This window comes from Trachurus japonicus, chromosome 11 (assembly GCF_045865225.1).
Source record: "Trachurus japonicus isolate A0001 chromosome 11, Traja_1.0".
NCBI lineage: Eukaryota > Metazoa > Chordata > Actinopteri > Carangiformes > Carangidae > Trachurus > Trachurus japonicus.
This window is the reverse complement of record NC_140917.1, coordinates 18,351,448-18,368,425: the sequence shown is the minus strand read 5'-3', so window position 1 is coordinate 18,368,425 and position 16,978 is coordinate 18,351,448. Positions and strand designations below refer to the sequence as shown.

At 40.5% G+C, this 16,978-nt stretch overlaps 3 non-coding genes across 3 annotated transcripts; all 3 read left to right on the top strand.

Moving 5' to 3' along the window:
• The first annotated feature begins 14,742 nt into the window (after positions 1 to 14,742).
• Positions 14,743 to 14,814, top strand: trnah-gug (transfer RNA histidin (anticodon GUG)). Its single transcript has one exon. It is a non-coding gene; the product is annotated as a tRNA-His (tRNA).
• Positions 14,815 to 15,411: 597 nt separating this feature from the next.
• Positions 15,412 to 15,483, top strand: trnah-gug (transfer RNA histidin (anticodon GUG)). Its single transcript has one exon. It is a non-coding gene; the product is annotated as a tRNA-His (tRNA).
• Positions 15,484 to 16,135: 652 nt separating this feature from the next.
• Positions 16,136 to 16,207, top strand: trnah-gug (transfer RNA histidin (anticodon GUG)). The gene has a single exon. It is a non-coding gene; the product is annotated as a tRNA-His (tRNA).
• The last annotated feature ends 771 nt before the right edge of the window (positions 16,208 to 16,978 follow it).

The window sequence follows — 16,978 nt, the reverse complement described above, 5'->3', positions numbered from 1 at the left end:
GCATCAACTGGACTATTTCAATTCCCTGTGTTTAGGCCTTTCCCAGTACTCATTAACTTGCCTGCAAATGGTCCAAATTGCAGCGGCAGGGATGATGGCTGGTACTAAAAAGTATGAGTACATCACACCAGTCCTAGCCTCTCTCTTCATTGGCTCCCTGTTCATTTTAGAATTCAATTTGAGACCTTGCTGATTGCTTTCAAGGCTCTTAATGGTCTGACCCTATCTTATATCACAGACCTTGCTCACTGGCACTCAGCTCCTAGGTCTCAGCTCCGACAACAAATCTCTCTTGTACATCCCATGGTCACGACCAAAACTACACAGAGATGGAGCCTGTGCAGTTGCTGCTCCACAAGAACCCTGTTACCACCAGATAGCACACCCACTCCCTCCCTCCATCTCTAGTTTTACATCTAGGCTAAAAACTAGACGTTTTTCTTTACTGGACAAATCTTTTGTCATTTATGCCTTTTCTGATTCACTTATTCATTTATGCATCAATTTATTCGTGGGCATTAAAGCAGTAGAATTTAACTTTAAGGACTTTTTTTTTTTTTAAAGCTTCTCACTGCAGGTGCAAAACAGTGGCCGCCCAGGACTACACAACATTTAAAACCAGATTACAACAACTAAAGATTTACAATCCCTTACAAAAACAGTCTAGCCTACATGCAACAAGATAATATAAAAGCAAAAGCAGGGGGTGAACACATCAACACACAACAAATCAGATATGCACAGGCCCCAATCACAAATCAAACTTGGCAAAGCTCCAGCTGACCCCTGTGCTATCGACAATTTGACATCGGGACAGTGGCACCGGAAAGTTTAGTTCACACAGACAGAGCCACAGAATGAACGAAGAAACGTTTGAAAGTGTGTAGCCTCTCTTACCTGTAGCTGAAGACGATTCCCCCTTCACGGTGGAGATCCTCGATCTTGTGCAAAAAAGTTAAATGATCATGTCCAACGCTGTCACGCCGAGTTTAGTCTTCTTCCACCGCCCTCCAGATCTGTTTCTGGCGCTTTTTTTTTTTTTTTTTTTGCTTGATCACGCCCCGATTGCAACCAAATAATTTAATGCTTTTTCACAAAAAATGGAAAAAAACAAACAAAAAAAACAGTCACCTGTTTGGAACTGGCGAGCCTGTAGAAACACCATCCAATCATTTTGAACGCCACATTAATTTGATCGTGATGCGTCAGCCATGCTGCCACCTGTCCCTCCCTCCTCTGCACTGTACCGCTCTTCGTGCACTAATCGCGGTCGTGCCAAAGACGGTTTATAAACAAATACATAGAGTATCTTTGGATCTTTATAGTATCTTTAGAGTATTCTTTTTTACAGTCTATGATCTTTGGTCGTGCTCCCGCTCCCGAAATTTCCACCGGGTCCGTCAGCGCCGCGGTTGCTTCGTCCTCTGGTCCTCTGCCCGGCCTGGCAGCGCTGCGAGCCGGCCGTATTCACGTGAGATCACGCGATAATCCTGAACATACTACTCAAAGGTAGCTAGTTTCTGTAAAGTTAATTTAAAATCACATTTTTATAATCTTCAGTCCTTTCTGTCATTGTCCTTAAAAAGGATCTGTAGCTATGTCATAAATAATTGTGTGTTTTTCAACTTCCACAATTGATCTCTCGTTGTCCATGGTACCGAATCTCCGAGACCCTGACGTAGCCTAATGTTCATGTGAAGTTGTGATAATGAACTCTGTATTGGGTTTTATTTTGAAAGGGGGCGGAAGTGTTTTACTTCGATACTGTGTCGAACTTCCTGTCTGGTGCGATCTGCTCTGTTGAGCTTGACAAGATTTTTCTCAATGGTGTTTTAAAGTTGCTTTTTCAAATCCTTTTTGAAAGCTTTTGGTCTATCTTTTTGAAATTCCACTTTTTAATTTATGTGTCCCATGTGGCCCGCCATTGATAGCTTTTTACATGCAAAATTGTTGGCAACACTGCTTCTTAGATGTCATTGCAAATCATCCAGGCAATCACAAGGAGCAGCTTTAGGGAGGTTTCCTGTCACATGGATGTATTATATTATATTCTATATAATAATATTATATTATTCTTATAGCCTATTATATATTCTCCTAATATCCATGGTTTGTCAGCACTCGGGGGACCTTGTCTGTTCACATGTTGCACCTCTGGGTTTAACCTGAACAATGTATGACCTTAAAATCACATCTCTGGTAAGTTGCTGCTCCTGTGCAATCATGAAATCATGAAAATCATGTTTCATCACTTTCATGCAGCCCTCAGTAAAACTTTTCCATGTAGTAGCCTATTGTCTTTTGTCATATGTATCTCCTATTGCATGATCAGCTTCAGACATAGAAAGTTATCTAAGTCTGTAACTTTGTAAAGTAAGTTTTCAAGTAGGCGGTTCTCCATAAATCTTTTAAGTTTGAGGTGAGAAAAGGTCAAAGTCAAATCTACTTCTCTACATAAGAATCGGCAAAGAGGAAGATTTAAAACTTGACTTATCCAACTTGTTCAAGCAGACGCATACCAAAATGGCAAGTGTGCCATCTAGACACGTGTAGTCTCGCTGACCATGTGTAGGCTACACCCTTTGAAAAGTATGTGCAGGAGTGTGTGTCTGTGTCTGTGTGTGTGCGCGTGTGCAGACGTTGGTGTGCTCCGGTGAAATTGAACTGTCATGGCCAGAATGGGCACTTTGATCATTTTATGTTCACTGGAGAGAAGAATGTAGAGGAGTTAAGGGGAAATAAAAAGAAAAGAGGAAGGACAAGGAAAGGAAAGAGAGGACAGAAGATGGGAGTCGATAGAAAGAAGGAAAGTAGTCGGAAAGGACTGCTAGGTAAAGGAAGGAGGGGAGGAAAAGGAAAAGGAGAGAAAAGAGAGACAAGAAACAGGAACCCAAGGAAAGGAAACGAAAAGGGGCAAGAGGAAAGAATTCAGGAGAGTCTAGTTTGATGGAGAGCAGAGCAGGGAATGAAATGAGAGGAGGGAGAGCTGAATAAAAAAGAAAGAATGACAGGTGTGAGAACGAGGAGAAGAAATGAGCAAGCAGAAGAAAAGACAAGAAAAGGAAATACAACAAAAGAAGCTGTATGAAACTAAAGAGGAGGGAGAGGGAAAAAAATGGGGGCGAGGACGTGGAGAGTCGACAGAAAGAGGGGATATTGATAGAGAGAACGGATAACGGATGAAAGCCTTCTTTCTCTGAGTGATGAGGATGTACTCACATCACACGCTACTTACCCAGGATTCATAGCGTGAGATGAGTTCCCAGCATCCCTTTCATCTCCACAACACCCAGTAGTGGTCTATCAGAAATGAGCCTGGGGAGACACTCAGCCGTAGACCATCACACATGAGACACACACACACACACACACACACACACACACGGACAATCAAATAAAGACATGCAAGCATAAATCCTTTTCTTTCCATCTCGACACACTCAAGGAAACACAATTGCCCACACACATTACGCACACACACTCATACACTTCCTCAGATTCCTCCACATTGAAACAAACTCTGTAACTAAGATCGCACATCTCTCTCTCTCTCTCTCTCTCTCTCTCTCACACACACACACACACACACACCGGCCACTACATGCAAATGGCCACAACAAAGTGGTCGGCTGTCTGACCGTATCCACAGTGATCACAGAAACTGCTCGTTGCCATGGCGTTTGATCTCTCGGTTGGCTCAATTGCCGAAGCAGTTTGTCAGTGTCTCACGAGAGTGGGAGAAAAAGGCCAATGTGTTTAGTGTGTGTGGTGTGAGTTTAGGTAGTTAGGGGTTAAAGGAACAGTTTGATATTTTGGGGAAAATATTAGTTTGTCATGCAATCAGGAGTTAGAAAAGAAGATGAAGGGTGTTGTTCAGCTCGGTTGGTAGCGTAGGCGCCCCATGCAGAGGCTACAGTCCTCGCCGCAGGCGGCCCCGCATCGAATCCCAACTTAGCTGCATGTCATTCCCCCTCTCTCTGCCTCCCCATTTCCTGTCTCTCTCTCTCTACTACTACACTATCGATTAAAGGCAAAAGCTCAAAAAATATAGCCTACTTTAAAAAGAAGATGAATACCACACACGCTAATTAGCTGGCTTGGCACAAAGACTGGATAAAGACACATAAGCTAAGCTTGGTCCAAATTCAATAGGCTATCAACAGCAGAACACATTAAATAAATGAATAGTAATTCATAGAAATAAGTGTTAAGATGACACTTTGTCACTTGGCATTAGCCTATTTGGTGCAGCACTTATTGGCTGAGCAACACTCTACAAATTAGAGTGACTTACACTTGTTAAATCAGTTAAAGCTAAATTAAGCTCAACTGAGTTAAGCTAAGCTAAAACAAAATAATTAAGTTAAGCAAATAAGTGTCTGGTTACCTTAGTTGAGTTTATGCTATGTAGGATTGTATTTTAGTTTAACTAAACTAAGCTAAAAGAAGTTAAACTAATCTGTGTGTTGTTAACTTAGTTTATTTTATTTTAGTTGAACTAAGTTAACTAATTATTTTTAGTTAAACTAAAATAAACAAAGGTAAGATAATCAGCATGTGAGGTTATGTTAACTAGTTTATCTTAGCATATCTCAGGTTAGTTTATTTTATCTTAGTCTCAGAATAGCATATTTTATTTAAGCATAAATCCCTATGAAGTGCAGGACTTGCATGTTGCCTGTTAGTAGGCCTATACAGAAAGTAATTTTTAGGAGACAAGGTTGCTCAGGCAAGAAATGCTGTAGCAAATAAGGCATGGCAACTTGTCATCTTTACACTTCAGCTTTTGAATGAATAAAAAAAACAAAAAAACAAGTTATAACATGTTTATTTATGAGCTTTACAGGTCCTGATAGGTAGATTTTGTTGCCTTTGTAGATTTTGTTGCCTTTGGACATATCCAGCTTATCTTTTTCACTGTGTCCTGTCTTTATTCCAAGTTAAGCTAACTGACTACTAACAGTAACTGTAACTGTTTAATGGAAACCCACGAGACTGGTGTCAATCTTCTCATCAAAGTTGTGGAGAGAAAGCGAATGAGCATTTCCCAAAACATCAAAGTATTGCTTTAAGAATTAAAGACTTAAGGGACTTTAGACTTTGTTTTTGTTAACTTCTTTTTCTCTGGCTCATTCTCTATCCTAACCATCATCCCTCCATTCTCCTTTGTAGCTAAATAAATTACACATATCATTTATATATAATTTATCAAGGGATTTACTGTCACATTTTCTCAGAAAGCAGAAACCAATTTCCTGTTGTGTTAATTTTCTCTGTTTGAGAGGGTACAGATTTCCCCTGTGTTCATTTCCCAACAGTGTGTGTGTGTGTGTGTGTGTGTGTGTGTTTACAGATTGTAACTACACTCATGGCTAACCCTGCGAGAGAACATCAGATGTCTCTCCATCTCTCCTCCGCTGTCTCTCGCTCAGTGCATCTGTCCCTTCACCCCTCCATCGCGCCTTCCCTCTATGATCTACCCGTCACGGCATCACCACAGCGACAAGATTCTCTCCATCCAAAGTGGCACACAAGTCAAGATGAACAGATTAAGCACACATGCACATAGACGAAGGTGTGGAGTGGAGGCCAGTGGTCTGTGAAAGTGCTGAAGTTACAACTGAGTGGCGTCGCTGAAAAAAAAGGGAAAGAAAGACAGACATGCATGCCTTGTCTAATTTCACTGGCCTACAAATGGTTCATTATGTCACTTGGATGTAACCATCATCAGATCTCCATTTCCTCTCATCTATAGTTGATACTTTGCCTTTCTATCACACTGAGTCGACTGGCTAGTTTCTGGACATTTACTGGTGAAAAGTAATAGCTACAGACCGCAGCGTTGAAAAAGAAAATTACATGTTCCCAGCAACAACATTATCAGCAGCATTAATGTTTGTTTGTTTTTACATGGTTTACAGTACAGTAACAAGGACTGCAGAAAGTGTCTTTTTGAAAAGGTTATATGTTTTAAGTGAAGAGAAATGTAGTCAGTGTACATGATGTACAATAATGGTGGAGATGCAGAATTCACAGACCATGATCAACTTCATATTTCTGATGATGATATTACGTATTTGCCCGCTGTGAATATTTTTGTTCAACAACATCAGCTTTACTGTAAGATACCACATGTATGGACAAGAGGATTAGATAAAGAAGACAGAAGCAAGGTGCTCAACTCGAAGAATCTCATTCAGTCAGGGCTGATACCATGTGCATAATGTACTGTGACAACATGGATCACCTCCATGATCTGTTTCTCCCAAAGTCCAGGTTTCACAAATGTAGAAAAATCTATAAAAAAAATAAAAAAAATAAAAAAAATTGCAAATTTTAAGGATATTATGAAGTTATGAAATTATTTTGGTCCATGGAAAATTAAAACCAATCATACTGCACCTCTTTGGCAAATCAAAACAACCATCTTAACCTGGTAGTTAGTGTGTGTGGATAAAATCGATGTGGAAAAATTGCATGAGAAACAGAGTTGACTGGTGCTTTGAAGAGTTCCTGCTGTTGTGGCTGGAGGTGACTTTGTCGTGTGTGTGTGTGTGTGTGTGTGTGTGTGTGTGTGTGTGTGTGTGTGTGTGTGTGTGTGTGTGTGTGTGTGTGTGTGTGTGTGTGTGTGTGTGTGTGTGTGTGTGTCTCTGGGGGTCCTGGCCCGTTCATGGATCACGACTGGGATAGTTAACTGACAAGTCAAATGAGGCTATGTCCATCCTCTCCAAACCTCTTTCTCTCCTCCCCCTTTCTCTCTCTCTCTCTCTCTCTCTCTCTCTCTCTCTCTCTCTCTCTGCTTGCTCTCTCAGCTGTGTGACACATAATTGACATATTATCAGCCAATGACCTTGTGTCGCAGGCGAATCCCCACCAATTAAAAATTGGGCCATTTCCTTGTCAAGAGTGCGTAATGGAAATTCATACGGCCCGCAATCTAAATGAGCATGCCACGCATACACACACCACACACACGTATACACACACACACACACATGCAATCATACAAACACACACCTGCTCAACCACGCACAAAAAGTAATTGTGTGAAAATAGATATTCACCATACATTAAGCCAAGCATGTCAAATAGCAGCAATAGCGCAAAGGCTTAAGAGCCAATGAAATGATGTACACCTAGGTCGTGTGTGTTTGCATGTGTGTGTGTGTGTGTGTGGTTAACCTTAGAGGACAGTAGAAGGGTATCCAACTAACTTCTGAAGTCACTCAATCACAAAGAGACAGAGCGAGGATGGCTGCAGACCGACAGAGTGAATGAGAAAGATGGAGCGAGACAGACGGAGAGTGACAGAGAGAGAAGTAGTGACAGAGACCGAGGGTGACTGAGAGAGACAGATTGAAAGAGGTTAAAGATTCAGATAGACGGTGAGAAAGAGGGGCAACGAGGGAGAAACGGGGGGAATTAAAAACAAGAGTGTGGGAGATTGTGGGAGAGCCGCAGCGTCTGACATTGCCTAACCACTGGGAAGCAATACATGAGGGAAAGAGAGAAGGAGGAGGAAGAGAGGAAGAGGAGGGTGGAAGATGGGAAGGAAGAGAAAGGAAACAAACAAGGGGAGGAATATTACAGTATCCTTGTGAACGCAACACATGCAAAGACAGAAGGGCATTGCAAATTCAGAAACAACTTGACAATCATTTTTGACAATGCATGAGCTGCAAAAACTCACAACACAACAGTATCAACAGCTGCATAAGTGTACAAGTATGTATTGTGTTATATTTGTGAAAAACATTGACAAAAACCTGTATTTTTCTGAGATCATTATATAAAAAATGAGTGAAGCTGTGAGGCCTTCGGGTTAAAGAAAACACATTGTTTGTCAGACTGCAGCAGCAGCAGGTCACCTTAACAACAACACTGTTTCCACACTGACAGAGGTGTGATCGAAAGGAGAAGCATTGATAATGATTTCTGGTCATAACAGCAGCGCGGGCCACTGGTTCCTGTATATTTATGCAGTGGTGCAGGTGCCACAAAAGACGCATGAAGAAATAAAAGATTTTTATGGGGAAACGTGGTTGGAAAACTGTCTTTGTGTCTGATCTATGAGCCCACGCACAATATATTCCATACTCCGCCAACCTGTTGCCATTGTGCTGAATCTTCAGATGAAGACAAATTAGCATTTAAATGAAGCAAGTTATTTTCCATTTTACCCCCTCTCTAAATTACTAACGCAGTAGCTTTGACTGAGATGAGAGGGGGGAGACTGGTGACTTTTTTAGTGTTATTGACCCAGAAAAGGTTGAGTGAACACGCTCACTCTTCCTCAGCAACACCCCTGCATCAAACTCACAAAGTTACACTCGCTCACAACAACCGAGAGAGCTGCAGCTCAGCAGCCTACAACCACAACCCCCCCAACGTCTGGCATGGAAACAGCTTGACTGATGCATGCTGTCTCGCCTAAAGGACCACTCCAATGATTTTCAACCTTATCTCTACAGTGTTCGTGTCACACAGAGATTCTTTAATGCACCTGTACTCTTAGCAGGACTCTCTGTATCTCGTAGGAAGCCTCTGTACATGCTGTACGAGCAGCAAGAAGGTAGGCCTACAATTGTCTCACGTTTTACATTCAGTAGTCTGGATAATTTAGACACAAGATTTTGCACGTGTTAAAAAAAAACATTCAAAACAATGCTGGCATTTTATTCAAGGGAGTCAACATAAGAGGCCTACGGTTGCCCTGAGAGGTCACTGTACAACAACTTAAGAAAACAAAGACACAAAAGTGCAACAACTTCATCAATTTAACACCTCTTGAGCTGCAAAAACTCACAACTCATGGCTACAAAAAAAAAATGACGGCCTTGGCTAAAGCTTACACTGTCTATTTGCAATACATCATTTGATATTGACCTTATGATAAATCAAATAAACTCATCTAATTTCCAAACACCAATGACAGGCAGTCATCTGCAAAACTTCGCAAGTCAAGAAGCACTGAACAAAAGCGCACCACACTTTTTTGTGTCTCTGGATACTCTTCTGTTGAGAGTTTTTGCATGTAGTATGTGAGTTTTGTGTCTTTGCATGTGTTTCCTGAAGTTGCAATGTGTTGAGCCCTCAGGGCCACCGTAGAGTCCTGGGTTAGCAGAATCCCTCATGCAGCCAGTGCGACGCAGAGGAGAACAATCGTCTCTCTTGAAGCCACCACTGACTGTGACACTGCTCCCTCTGGTGGACTTTCTGTGACAGTCCTGTCATGAATAAAGCCATAACAGACATTTATGTGACTATTACTTTGACAGGCAGATGAAGCCAACAGTGTTACTGTTAGGTATTACATGTCTGAGAGGGGCTTTGTAATAAAGACACATCACGGCTCAGCAATTTAGAGATTAGAGGAAATCCAGACTGGTTCTGTCACATCTGGCTTCATTTGTATCGATCTCACACAGTAATTCTGACATTCCCGACATGCAGCTGAACACAGTGGGTCATATTTCTTTCTTTCTTTTTCTTTTTTTTATTTAGATGTATGTACATGAATAAAACATAACTGAATAGTCATTTTTGACATTTGCAATTCACACCTACATATGGTAGATTGTGTCTGAGGTCAGTCTTATGCAATATATCAAACAGCAACTTTTCATATGAGTCACTGCACTTGAATTTCTCACAGCCACAGGGTTAGTTCTCCCTTGCTGCTGTGACTAACCTTTGCTCCAGCACCTATAAGCTTCAATCAAAGTTCTGCAGCAGTCTGGCACATATAGAGCCGTTGTTGTTGGGTGCCAACTTCAACCTCACAACTGATGATTGGTGTCAAAACAAATGGCACCAGTGTTCCCTGTAATGTCTATAGCACCTATAACTTATTTTACTTCATAGTACAAAAAATAATGACAAACTAATAAACAAACAAATAGATAAATGCAAAATAAAACCATTTTGGTAATGAAAAATACTATTCATTTAGTATTATTAATGTAATTTTTGTAGTAATGTTTGTGGATAGTATCAAGCCCCTTTATCTGCATGAAATGAGCTAGAAGTTTGATTCAGTAAAACTTTAGAAGGGCGATGCACATTTACTTACAATGTGAAAAAGTAATTTATACAAATAAAGTGACAGTCAGCTGGACTCTTCCAGCGAAGGCAATTGAAAGTAGAAAGTGGACAGGGACGCATTTTCTGTCTGTCTGGGAGGTCATTTGGAAACAGAGTGCTGAGTAGCCTTCTCTTTGCCCCTGACTGGAAGGCTGTCTTTTTCCTCTCCCTCGATTTCTCTGCTCTGCGCCCCTGACTGAGAAACTCCATAAAGAGTGATGGATGTTGATGGAGACACATGGAGTGGTGATTATGGATCTGGATCATCGCAGAGTATCGAGGAAGGACAGAGACAGAGAGATAGAAACTGAGGAAGAGAGGAGCGATTGCAGACTCAGAATGGTTAATGGCAGGACTGATATCTGAAGATGGAGCTGTTGCGCCACTGAGTGGTGAAAACTTTAACTCTTGCAACCAAGATTATTATGTTCAGGTTAAGAAAGGTTATGAAACAAAATCAATCCAATAATCTATCAATGTATTGATTTATTAAAATCAAACCAACAAATATATACAAATAACACACAACTTCAAGCAAAATATGAAAATAATAAGCTCTGGAAAAAAAGAAAAGAAAAAAAGGTCTAATTAACCAATGAGACATCAAACCTTACATAGACACTCCACTAGAATTATTATTAGGAAAATGTTCATAAAGACTCAAATAGAACATAATTTCTACAGCAGAGACACCCTTATATCAATAGATAATAATAATTACTTTAATCATTATTAGTGCAGATGTGTGAAAGAAAAATCTTTGGTTCATTATGAATCGAACCGCTTTATATAATACTAAAACTGTTTATCTGTAACTGTGAACACAAACATTGTGTAAAATTAAATGTCATTTTATCAATAGTCTTTAATCTGAAAAAGCCATTGCAACTATTGCGGCTGTTAAACAAAATGTAGTGGATTTAAAAATATATTTCTTGCTGAAATCTAGCGGAGTAGAAGTGTAACGTGGCATAAAATGGGGAGAGAAAAAAAACTTGAACTCCATTTATGTAGATTAAACACAACCATTAAATGAAAAAGTGACATTAACAAAGTACTTTCCATGAATAAAAGCTAGAGGAGAAGCGGCATAAAACCCCCTGACCGGGGTGATTCAGAGCTGGGACGCCCTGAGAGCAGAGAGTCCAGTCACCTCCTGTCTCAGAGAGGAGCTGAGGAGCAGCTGATGAACCTGCCTGAGGATCTGAGCCTCCTCTCTGGATCACAGGGGAGCAGGAATTTTGCAATTTAGCTAATGTATGAGACTCTGGTTGCCTGAGGGAAGGGAACAAGTACATCACTGGTGTGGGAGATCGGTTGAAGCCTTTTAATCACTTCTGACAAGTAAATGGACGTGAGATGTATCAGGGGAAAGCTCTGCCCTTGCATTGGTCATATATTTAAAGTGGTGCCATTTTTTTTTCCTTTACATTTTTCCCAGGACGCCCACCCTCCACCCAGAGGTCCAGGCACACAGACAGAGTGCTTCTTTAGTGTGGGAAGCTTGGTTGTAATGCAGACCCATTATAAAGTTTCAATCATTCTTATAATGGATAAAAAAAAAATAGCATAAATAAAGAAATCTAATCACATTGATAAAAGACCTTGATTATATATAGATCCTTTATGTCAATGCACTGACAACAACAACAACAACATCATCATCATTCATTTAAATTAACTACATTGTTTTGGGACACGTGAAATGAGAAAAAACAATTTTATAAAAAAAAAATCCTGTGCGTATGACTATTATCATAATATATCATTTTATAATATTGCTTTTTGTCTACTTGATTTTTTTTAACAACTGTGATGACTTAAGAACCCATGGTGTTATATAACTGACTATGAGGAGAAGAGGTACAAATGTAAAATTTAGTTTTTTATTTTGCTTTTTTCTTATTAACTCTTTTCTAATTACTGTAACTGACACAGAAACCAGTTTTGAAATGTAAATGAAATGTTTTGGAAATGTTTTTGAATATTAAGACCTTTTTGATAAATGTTTAAAAAGTAAAAAGTTTAAGAAACACAGTCATTCAGTGTTTTGCAGACAGGTGAAGTCAAGGCCTTGGCCGAAGCTCCAGGTCTTATTTCTCTCTCCCCTGTGTTTCCTTCCTTCGTCTATGGATTTTCCTCTCTGCCACTCATCACCTGCCTGTCTCTCATTCATCTCTCCTGCCCTGGTGTCCCATCAAAGGATCCACCGCCCCTGCCATTCATCGCTCGCCCGCCTCTCATCCATCTCCCAGCGTTCACCTTTACCTGCTCTGCCGCAGTTCCCCTCACAATAAATCCACCTCTCAACGTGCACAGTACACCTGAGTGTGTGCTCCGCTCCTGGGTCCACTAAACAGTCGCTGCTTATAACACAGAGGGGGCCGTGAGGTGATTAATGAAGTATGAACGGAGGGAAAACAAAGTTATGCTACACAAATCTGTATTCGTCTTTTAGACTTTGGGGAGAAATATGGCTGCTGCTGAAGAAAATGCATCAGAGGGGGGCACATTTATGTCAGTGGAACAGCAAAGACATGTGGGCCCATCTAATAATATTCAGGAACAGATTTATGATGGGATGTTCAGCTGGGAAATTTGCCCACAAAGCACTTCAAGAATGACAGAGCTCAGTTGTATATTGCACATACGGAGTCCAGTCAACAGAAAACACACTTCACACAGCGTGAGTGGACTACAGCAGGTCAAGGAGGGAGGCCGTGATACAGCTAATGGAAGGTAAAAAGACAGACAGCTGCTAGAGCTTCAATTAGACTGAGGTCAGTGCTTATACAGGCAGGTGTGAGGAGATCTTCACCACAGTAATGATTCATAGTGACAGTGTTTCTCAATTGTTTTGACTCATTTTTCCAAACAGTCTCGATACTGAAAGTACAACTGTCACAACAGTTTCATGGTTCATCAAAACTCTGTCACACATAAGTCTCCCGCAACATTTCATTTACCTATCAAAACCTGGTCTTTGTATCAGGTTTCCTTAGATCAGATTCAGATTCTTTATCATGTTACATGTTAAAAACACAAAGAATGAAAAGTGTTTCTCAGGACCAGTGGGATAACTAAAAAGACAATAAATAACCTAAGAAATATCTCAAGGAAATTTCAATCGAACGCAACTGGACTTGGTTATTTGTCTTAGAAGACGTTTCACCTCTCATCCAAGAGGCTTCATCAGATCATGCTCGCATCTGACCAGGCTGAGACTGGTCCAACTAGCTGGTGTGGAGACCCTGGTATTTAACCTCTGTGAGGGCGTTCACAAGACCAATGATGTCACTGGATCCCTTTGTGCTCCATGTGCTAATGACAGTCGTTATAATGTATAATGAAACTATGTTGTGATTGAAACAAAATTGATTGGAAAAAAAGACACAAAAAACTTTAGCAGTTCAAAGAAACAAAAAAACAAAACAAAAAAAACTTTGTACCTCTTTGTATCTTATAACTCTAAGTTCTCATCCATGTGGACATCCTGTTGATCTTGTTGGGTCGGTCTGACCAGAGATTTTGCCAACATCATCTGATCCTCTGTCTGACCCACTATTTGTTCAGAGATTTGAGCCTGATGTTTTGCTTCACATTTGAGAATTTAAGCCAAATTCATGAGAAAAAAAAACTGTCAAAAGGTTAAAGCAGGTTGAATGTCATTTCAGGACAAAAGTAAACCAGTTAAATGTCACTGTGACTGTGTTGTATGTCTGGGCAAATACAGGTGAATGGCTCTTTTTTTTAGTTCACAGGCACAGCAAGAAAAAAATCACTTAGGAATTCTTATGTCTGTTATAGTGTTTCTGCCCTGAGGTTATGTGAGTGAAATTGGTGTTAGCTGTTACTAAATTATTTTACCCTCAGGCTGCCCTCAGACAAATCAGCATTGACAGGGTTATCATTCTGTTTTCACACACGACCTCTACAAAAAAAATAAATAAATAAAACTCTTGCATGTGGAGAATGTAATGTTTTAGGTATTGCTGTGTAATGTTTTAGGTATTGCATTTGCATTTCATTTCTAAATGAAGCCCAGAGCTCCATAATAATAAGCAGGCACATGGATTGGTTTCTGTGTCTAGTTGAAGTATGGGTTAGAGAGAGATGTTTGGATGCTTGCTGGTAAACACCCAGGTGGACAATAACAGTGTGGGCAGCTGGAAAATATGCAGCATCTCTCCTCTCCTTAGTGTAGGAGGGAAGACAGGAAGGTCTTACACAACCAGAGCTGGTTATAGGTGGATTACAGTATAATCGCTTATAAATTACTGTGAATGAGTCATTAAATAATGACAACCACCACATGATTTCTGTGCATTGGTTATGAAAGAGTAAAGATTGCATACAAATGTAGGCTACTATGTCCCTATAATATATCCAGAGTCACCTATGAGAAGATATGCAAAATAAATAAATAAATGGTAAAAATGTGTTGTTTGCAAAATATTTGTGATATGGTAGCTACTTATACATAGTAGCCTACCTATCTCTAACTTTGAATCATCTGACTACACCAACGCTGAAACGGTGACTGTGAATTATATTGTCAATTTACCGTTCATACCAAAAGCATCATTACGCTCTGGTCGCCGGCATCTCGCCGCCTGCCAACACTAACGACTTTTACGTGGACACTCATGTCATCAGCCAGCCGTGATCGTATAGTGGTTAGTACTCTGCGTTGTGGCCGCAGCAACCCCGGTTCGAATCCGGGTCACGGCAGCTGTTTTGGGCAGAGAGCCGCACACCAAAGTGTGATCTGTGGCCACCTCTCCTCTCCTCCGACTTGTCCCCGCTCCTGCAGGCTAAAGGTCTCCGGGGGGGGTGCACCGGACGCTGCTGTCGGAGCAGAACATGAGGTCCTCGTTTCAAATGCAGCGTTTCAGTGATAAAGGGCAAAGGTTAAAGTTCTTATTTTAGTTAGGCCGCCTAACTAGCCTGTGTGTTTCCTAAACGGCAAAACTCTTAACATCTAGCCTATAGAGACGTAAACCAAAACAAATAGCATGAAGAGCATTATCATTGAGATCAATAGAAACTCACGTGACCCGATGACCTTTTTTTTTTTAGGTGAGCACTATTCCACAGTCCAGTCATCCAGCTGTGATCCTATAGTGGTTATTACTCTGCGTTGTGGCCGCAGCAGCCCCGGTTCGAATCCGGGTCACGGCAGGTTTTATCCAGAGAAATAGCCTGATTCTGGTTGTTTAACTTGCACCATATTAGCAGGCGTCTGTTGCTGTGTTCACCCCAAATAACCTTCTCATAGGGCTCGGCCTCATCAAATGTGATGTCATGAATGCAAACGGTCGTCAGTCAGCCGTGATCGTATAGTGGTTAGTACTCTGCGTTGTGGCCGCAGCAACCCCGGTTCGAATCCGGGTCACGGCAGTTTTTAATCACCAAGATAACTGACCTGTTGAAGTCACTAATGAAGACCGGGGATAACACCAGTCAGTCATAGCGAGGAGAACCACGTATGTCTAACACAATAGGCCTTAGTGTAATGATGTTATTAACAGGAGTTGAGCCTAAACACCAGATTTGATATTGTTCACACAATTATTTATTTGATTACCTTAGTGAGAAAATGATTGACTCTTAACAGTTCTATCACATGCTTTAAAGAGTTAAAAATCACAGCATTTCTCTGTGGAAAGTTATTCTTTCTGTTTGCAATCCCGGGCAGTCTCTACAAAACCCCACAATATTTTAGACCTAATGATTCTGATGCAAAGATTGAGGGATCTAAACTAAAAACAATTAGAATTCCTGCTGATGTGACCAGAAAATAAATGTATAAGTAAATGAAAATCCATAGCCTCAGGCAACCTTAATCTCCCTTTTTTTCCTAGTTCAACTAGGTATTTCAATACTTTCTTATATTCTTGTCATGAGACTGTCTGTTATAACTCATTACAACTAAAGTTGTGGACACTTGTTATTTCAGACAGCTGCTCATTCAGACCTACAGGGTAATAAGTTGGTGGTTATAGTTGAGGTGCTGCTGCTGCTGCACACAGACAAGCACAGGAGTTGGCCAGCCGTGATCGTATAGTGGTCAGTACTCTGCGTTGTGGCCGCAGCAACCCCGGTTCGAATCCGGGTCACGGCAGCTGTTTTAGAGGTGACAACATAGTCCTTAAACACACAGAAACACATCGCTCTCTTACACACATAATAATCGGGACAGTCCTGCTTCATCTGTGTAATTAGAAGTCTCAATAGAACTATGAAAGGTAGCCTATTGGTAATGCCACAACCTGACCTAAAGGAAGGAAGAGGGGCCTTTGTTGCATTAATTGGTTGATTGATTGATTGAGCAATAAATCACATTTGTCCAAATCAAAACAGTTTTAGTGCCTTGTGCACACTAGACACCAGTGTGCAACAAGACCACATTTAAACAAACACACTCACAACTTATCTATAAACTGCAGCTTGGGCTTGTGAAGCTTTAGGAACTTGTCAAAGTACAATACAGAATGGTTACAATATCATTTTGGTAGCATGCTTTGTTCATATGGATGAAACTTAAATATTTCAGCTAAACCTAATTAGCTGATGGTCCCTGTCCAAGTCAAGGCTTCATTACCCACCAGGCAAAGTGGGCAACTGCTCAGAGCATCAGTTTTATTACATGACATGTAATAGAAGAACATAAATTATCATATATTCTCATATTGTATATCATTATACATATTATGATTATTGTTTGTTTAACTATCATATTTGATTGAATGTTTTGTGTATAAAATGTCATAAAAAAGTAAAAATGTTCAACATTCTCCTGAAGGAAAAATAAACATATTAGGTAGCCTACAATTTATTTTGTTTGACCAACACTGAGAATCAACTAAATGTTGAGTTTAACTGGCAAATACTA